The sequence below is a fragment of the Panicum virgatum genome, chromosome 9K (genome assembly GCF_016808335.1).
Source record: "Panicum virgatum strain AP13 chromosome 9K, P.virgatum_v5, whole genome shotgun sequence".
Taxonomy (NCBI): Eukaryota; Viridiplantae; Streptophyta; class Magnoliopsida; order Poales; family Poaceae; genus Panicum; species Panicum virgatum.
The window spans coordinates 27,906,123-27,914,262 of record NC_053144.1 but is presented as its reverse complement, the minus strand read 5'-3'; positions in this window follow the sequence as shown (position 1 = coordinate 27,914,262).

Sequence of the window (8,140 nt, the reverse complement as noted above, 5' to 3'; positions counted from 1 at the left end):
TTGAGCACAGCGTTCGGTTCGCATCGCCGACGGGAAGGTCAGACTCCCTCAGCTGACTGAGCACACTTTACTTCCAATATAGTCAACTAATCGTCGATATATTGGAAGCACCTCAAGTAAGCCACTGCTTGAGGGCAGCGTTCGGCTCGCATCACCGACGGGAAGGTCAGACTCCCTCAGCTGACTGAGGATCCTTACCATCTTACCTCAACGTAGGTGCGTCGTTACAGAAATTAAGAGTTGCTTGTAAGTATGGTTTGACAAAAAGTAAATGCTGGAAGTCAGATAACATAAACCATACAGAAATAACCACCTAGTAATTCCCATAAATTCCCTAGGACTTTACGTTCTAAGCACAACTCTTAACGAATCCAACGTAGTTTTCCGAAATTCTTTATGGTTCCAATTTTATATGGAAAATGGTTTTTAAGGTTCCAACACCTCTGATGTACGCTTGCAGCTCTGGTACCAGCTGTGGCAGAACCACCTAAATTATCCCGGCTCAAGTGCGCAGGCCATCACCATAAAGGCAACATTAGCTCAAACGCACTTCAAACGGAACAATTCTGGGTCTGTCGGGTAACGTCCCGATACAACCACCGGTTCTCGGATCGAACAAGCATACCCCGCACGAAGGCGAGTCCAGAGATATTACAACCACAATTTTACAACACAGGCAAAGTAATGATTACAAACCAGTTCTAAAATATTATTACAAGTACAAACTAAAAAAAACAGTTATACAAACCATAACTTTAACTTCAGAGTTTGAAAGCAGCGGAAAGAGACAACGATGGCTACAACACGTCGCAAAAGTATACCAAGCTAGCCCAAGCAAGGTATCACTCGTCATGGTCATTGCCGGCCGAAGACGAATCCCACTCTACAGACCAGCCAGGAGGCAAAGAACAGGGATAGGTCAAACTAGCGACCTGGTCCTCAAGACTCCTACCTGAAAAAGGGTTTCAACAGCAAGGCTGAGTATTCTAATACTCAGCAAGACTTAACCGTCAACGGGTATAAGTAGCCCACTATAGCTAGACTATGCAAGGATTGTGAGGCTCTGGTTTTCCTTTTTGCTGAAAAGCAATAAAGAGTAGATCCTTACTTTCAAGTTTTAGCCTTCAAGATTCTAGTAGATTAACCATTCTATGTAAGCAACTACTATCCAAACATGGTAGAAAACTAAGCAAACATCAAGATTAATAAATAATATTGTTGCTCTTATTACTCTGTGTGGCAAAGGGATCAAGCAGTCTCATTTCATCGTGAGAGGCGGACGATTCTGAATTGAAATTCAACCTTGCAAGGATAACCTAGCACACACGCTTGAAGCACCGTCGAGTCACTTCGAAGCAACCGTTGACCTTTCTTTCCGGCTTGTGGATAGGGTCACTCTCCCCGACTACAGGGCTCCAAGGTCCACCCGTGCCCGGTCCACCCTTGTCCCTTGAAGTCGTAGTGTTGATCAACAATAACATTTAAAAACCTATCTCTAAAGAGAGAGTGAAAGGTATATCCACTCCCCGGTCCAATCGGCTACTAGGCTTGCCACGTACCATATTTACGGCATGTGGCTAGTACTTTCAAAAACTTAACCACCGCTACCATACCCCGCGACCTTAGCAAGTTCATCAACACAGACGGGGTCTCACATAAAGTCATGATATCGATCACAACCCCGTCCGTCGTCCTTATATTGATAACAGAAGTAAACAAATAATTCCTATAAAGCTCGCGAGTGACAGGCAATCACTCGACTTTTACCGGTCCTATAAGCTTAGCAAGTAGTCGAACTCAAGTCTAGTATTCAATACATAGGTTCCTAGGATCATGCATCTAGGGTTTCAATTCAAATCCTAAGAACTGTAAATGCACAAGTAAATAATAACAGTAAATGATAATAATTTGAAATATAGGTTATGTCCGGGGCTTGCCTTCTCGGTAATTACTAACTATTTCAGCGCTAGGCTCTTCCGAACTTTGGTTCGGGGCTTCAGTTAGTTCCGCAGTGTTTACTTGAGCTTCTAGATCACCTCCGTCAGATTCCGGAATCAGCTCGTACGTCCCGTCCGATAAGGCAGTCGTGTCTATATGTAATGCAAGAACAACATTATAAACAAACATGGGCAATCGTTTATAGAGTAGTTAAATACTAAATTTAGCTACACAAGGCATCATGATCAACAGCACAAATGAAGTTGACTAACTTCATAAACAAGTGGGGGTGATTTCCTATACAAATAAGTCACGGTTTACAAATAAATCAACAACTCAGAGTACAAATAGAAATAAATTATACCAAAATTACACTAAACAGAACATGAACATACTCAGCTACCCTGTAAAAATCATGCCAAGACATGTAGTCATTTAATCACAACAAATCATTCATGCAGGCAACACCTAGCACAAGCTTGAATTATACAGACTAAAATGTAGCAAAGTAGAAGCTCAAAATTTAACAGGAGATCTACACAGTGAGGATCTAGCTACTGTGAATTTTTCATGATTTTACCTACAGAGAAATAATTCCGAGAAAATAAACAAAACAGACATTAGTTTAGCAAGATTCAATTTTAGCTCCTTTTCTAGTCATGAACTGAGGCTCAAACTTCCTGGACAAGCTAATCTACTTAAAAAGAACATGCAGAAATAAATTCATGATTTATTACGAAAAGAAACTATTTACCATAATTAAAGTCTACTAAACAAGGATTAAATCAAATAAAAAGCTACACCAAAGAACTGATCATGAAATTTTTATAGAAAATCAAGTGTTACAAGAGTGAACTACCATAAAAGTTTCACTGTAAGACAAGCTTTTAATCATCAGATAAGAAAAAGATAAAACATTTAGTATTTATTTACCTAGTGACACAAAACCAATTATACAGCAAAAAATTTCAACAAAAGCCTAACATATTATGATTCTACTGCATAGAGCTAAACACAAGGATTCCAAAACATCAAAGTTTATATTTTGCTGAATTTCCTATGAATTTCTATGGAATTTCAAAGTTCACTGCAAAAATTACAAAGGAGCCCTTAGTGGCACTATTCATATGAGTCACAGTCTATTCACCTAACCCCCTGGGCTTTCTTTTCTTTCCACCCGAGGTCCTTGGCCGCAGGGGAAGGACAGGGGCGGCTCGGCCGGCCTAAATCCGGCAAGGGGGCTCACCGGAGTTTGGGGGAAAGTGGTGGAGAAGCACCACGGCGTCAAGAGGAACCCGTAGGTGGCTTTGGTTGGAGCAGGGATGGCCGGTAGTGGCTCGTCGGCGTGACAGTGGCGGCGGCGGAGGGGTGGCTCAGCGGTGGCGGTGCTCCGGCGACGGATTGGCGGGGAGAAAGGGCTGGGGAGCTAGAGCGGCTCCTGGCGCACCAGAAGGTGCCCGAAGTTGGGGTAGGGGTAGCCCGTAGCGGGCTGTCCACGGCGGCCAGGGCACGCCGGCGGCGAGTTGTGGCCGGGGGCGGTGGTCCGGTGAGGGAGAGTGGAAGGGGTGGGGCCGAGGAGACTCAGGGGACCAAGGGGGTTCGATTCAAGGGTCTAACTGGGGAAGTGGAGGTTCGAGGTGGGCGCTCCACGGGGGCCGACGAGCGGCGGCGCAAATGGAGGGAAGGGGCGGCGGGATGCTGAAGCAAGGTTCTACTGAGCGATTCGTTAGGCCCAGAGTGGAAGGAATAGCAAGGAAAAGGGCTCGGGGATGAGCTCGGCCGAGGAGAAGGCGAAATTGGGGACGGCGACGTGCTCCCGTGGGCGGCCGGCGAGGTGGCAGCCGCGCGAAGCTTCGGCGGAGTCGTGGCGAGGGAAGGGAGCTCCAGCGCGAGGGGTAGAGCGGCGGGGAACTCAGGCGCGACGCGTGGAAGCCACGAGGAGCAGGAGGTGGCGCGAGGGCGGCCCTCCACGGCGGGCGGCGCCGTGCTGTCGGTCGGCGGGGGTGAAACAGAGAAACAGGCAGGAGGAAGGAGAAAGAGGATTAGTTCGCAATTTCAGAAAATTCCAGGGACCTGAATGTAAACCAGTGATAACTTTTAATATAGGGCTCAAATGAAAAAGTGCCCAACATGAAAGTTGTTCAATTTTTCAAGATCTACAACTTTGATGTTGTGCAAAAATTTATTTGATCAAAGATTCAAGAGCTAATTTTGAAAACATGGAAGGAATTTTAAATTCCAGGAACTTTGTCTTTTTCAATGTATTTTCACTTTAAACATAGACTTAAAAGCAAAATTTGCTGCCATGTAATAAATGCTCTGAATTTTGCAAAAACACCCTCCACAAAAGTTATAAATGCATACTCTATTCAATAAAACTACAGAAAGGACATTGCATAAAATCATAATTACACATAGAACCTTTTTATATTTACAAAAAGATCCTTTTTCAAGCAATTCAAGCATATGATGCATGATTTGGTTCTAATTACCCTAAATTGGCTATTTAAAAACCTGGGCCGTTACACCATTGGCCCGGTGAGGTAAGAGCCTGACCCCGTGAGGCCCGGCTGCTCCGCCCCTTATGGCGTAGTTACGGATGACTACTCGAGTTCTGCCTTGCTGCAGTAAGAGTGGGTATCCCTGATATAGGGTACCGACAAAGATTGTGGTGACTTTTTAAAACTTCCATATGTTTCGATGGAGAGATATATACTATGGGATGTAAGTGGCCCTATTGAATAGTTTCTAGCATTTCCTCGCTTGATTTTACATGGTACATGTGTGTTCAGATGGCACCCTGTTGCTCTCTTTGCTTAACATGCGAATCCATTCGTGGACACGCTTGAAGCAGCTGGCTGCAGCAAAAGTCCTTTTTCCCTCCTAGCTAACTTGTTGGCAACCAATTCGTGGCCATCCTTAAACCCCAGTTATATAGAGGTATATGCCCATCATCCATGCAGAAAAAGTCCTCCTACTCTTGTCATCAAAACCTAGGACGACTTATCTACCACCGGAAAAAAAAAGCTTGTTAATTTGGTGATTTCCTGCCTACACATGGGATTAGAACAAAACAGACAAAACAGGCAGAGAACAAGTGTGATCGATTTAGACACAAAGAGGAATAATTGACGTCGTCGTGTACACTGAGGAGTGATCACAAATGTATGCGGTCCTGGTAGTTTGCTTCTTTTTTTTTATCCTTTCGTTGCATCCAGCAGCAATGCAAAGGGTTTGGGCTTGGTACTTTTTGTTAGCGTGCCGAAGGCGTTTCACTCTCTCCAATGCACGGTGTCGCCTCACTCAACCGGCAACCTCTGTGTGGCTGTGATTTTACACTGCTGCTCATGTGCATTGGTTACTTTTTATTGAAGCTTATTAGATGATATTGCCGTGCAAGCTTTGCTAGCCTGCTTTGCAGTACAATTTACCGTTTTGTCATCATGAGGGTTGCAAAGTGATTTGTCTCGTGCTGTCGTGCACATAGATGAGGTGTGCCGCGTCATTAGTGTTCCTGAACAGTGAGGATAGAGGGTCTATGTGCTGCTATAACGATGTGTCGTCGAACTATTGGCTTACGTTTATTTTCAGGGTCTGTTTTTTTAAAAAAAATACTAAATATAAGAATTTTACAATGGTTGAAATAAATGAGGATAATGCATCAGACTAAAATCGACGGCCGAGACATAACAGGTACCTAGAAAAAAATACCAATCAGTAACTCTCGGTACCTCCTGATATCTTACTAAAATAGGAAAGATATCTCTTTATAAAATTAAAAGATTAAAAATTTGTAATATAAGAAAAGAAAACATGCCATAAGAGCTTTTAGGAAGCTTTTTAACAATTCCATTCAGAAAGAGGGATCTATAGTGTTTCAAACTTTTAAAAAGGTTTAAATAGTGGTTAAAGATTATCCAGGTGGAGAAGTGGGAATGGGAGAATAGGTCATCGACTATGTTTTTTTTTCCCTTTCGATAAGGACATGGACATCGACCGTGGTTTTGCTTCCTTCCTACTCATCGTCCAATAAAGGTCCTTGAGTGTCTAGATGGACCTGGTCCACCAGGTTGATATGTAGACCTATCATGTGTCACTCAAGCACTGGCGTTGACAAGCTAACATGCATCCTCTCACTCTTTTATAAAAGTATTTCATTTTATTAGAGTAAAATTTTGACCAACAGTTAATTCATTAATATTAGCGAAAGACTTTGCTAATGAAACAAAATAAATTTTGTGATTTCAAACAAAGGGAATAGACTTCCAGACATTTAATCTAGCTCTCATAATAAATCAATATATACATACATGTTTAGAAAGTATGTCCCATTCTTTGTTGGCATTTGTTTATTTGAACTATAGTAGACATAAAAATGTATTGAAAAGGTAAGAATAATTATTAGTTGAATGCCGTGCTATATACTCCACGTTTTCTATATTTGAACTAATAATTGTTAGGTGAAAAGGTAAGAACTATATTTGAACTAACTGATGATAAGTACGCAGTATATGTTATGACTCTATTTCCTGACGTTTGAAACATAAAATAAAAGAAAACAAAAAGGTAGAAAGCAAGTCAATGCATCGAAATGTCCAGCTCGTGGAAGTGGGAACTCCACGTTTCTCTTCCAGAACCTTCTACCACTCCTTTCATAATCCTTCTTTAGTCAAAGCTGACGCCTTTTTAACCACATCATTGGTCACATCCCATTACGGACGGCGACTCGCTTTGGTTCGTTAGTGAATCCACTTTAATCTGCCTACTCAGGAATAAGACAATGGAAACCTGTCCTCAACTCAAAGCCAGCTGAAAGAGACAGGCAATTCACAAATTATTATTCCCTTTTTCTTTGAAGACAAAAATATCTTAAGGGCTAGCTTGATTCATAGGGATGAGTGTGCATACGTGTATACAAGCTTCTGCACGTGGACTGTGTTTCACAAAAAAGGAAAGCTTTGTGCATGTATTTTGTCTTCAAAATTCATAAGCTCTCTATGACGAAATGAAAGAGTTAGTTGCCACGTCTAACATTGAAGTGAACCTTAACTAAAATTAGATTAAATATTATTTCGACAGCAAATACATGTGGCGGATATATCCAGTTAAAAGGCGACGGGTGCCCTTTTTTATTGGTCCGTGCAAATTATGCAGCCGTCTCCACATGTTAGGTCTGAACAATGGCAGTTTTTCAAGTAAAAACATACTCAAGTCGCAAATAAGTGATGCGCGTGCAGGTTTCCATCGTCTATTTCTATGTCCCTGCAGGTTTTAGTCGTCTTAGGTCGTTTTGGTGGGTGATGGTGTTCTAGTTTTCTTTTTTCTTGCTATTATGTTTGTGTCGCTTGTCTACATCAGGGTGGTCACTTGTGACTCTGCACTTCAAGAGCTCTCTTGAAGTTGTGTCACTGTATTTCTCTTCTTTTTAATGAAATACGTTCTTAGACATTCTGATGCTTTGGAATTATCTTAAGTCAATTATTATAAACTTTGGTACAAAATAAATTTCATATGTCAAGTGACCATATTTTTCTCATATAAAGAATATTTTAAGGTGTGTTTTAGAAAACCATGTCAATACCCGAAACATCACTTGTTTATTAGGGAGTACCCACTATAGTCTTTACTTTGATTATTTTGCGCTTCTTGTTCATTATCCTTGTGCTTGTCTAGAAAGTGAACATGTCGTGTCCCCTTTTCTAAACAATTAGGGGAAAACATTGATTCTAAACATTTCCTTATTCCAGAGTAACAAAGATTTTAAACGATCAAACAAGGTGCCATCATAATTGTTCTGTTTCACACCGGAGCAGATAGCTGGAGCTAGGTTGTGATACTTTACTTCTATCCAGCGTACTGCATACTGTAGCAAAAGTCACTTTAAAGCAACGAAACAGAAAGCAAGGAATCAGAAAGAAGAAAAAAGGAGGAAAAAAAGAGCAAAACATGAAAAATAGTGAATCCCCAGCAGAGCCGGACAAGTGTATAGGATCTACACAATCTAAAAAACTACAGATCATCATATAAAGTGACCATTCAGCGTCCGACAAAGCAAAAGAACCAGCTAGATTTTCCCTTTTGCTCAGCCCAAAAAGCAAAAGATTCTTGCTTCACTTGCTTGCATTTCTATGTGGCTTAGAGATTGTAGCACAAAAGGCCCACATGTAGTGCCAATCATATTTGGTTTTTGACTTTTTGTGCT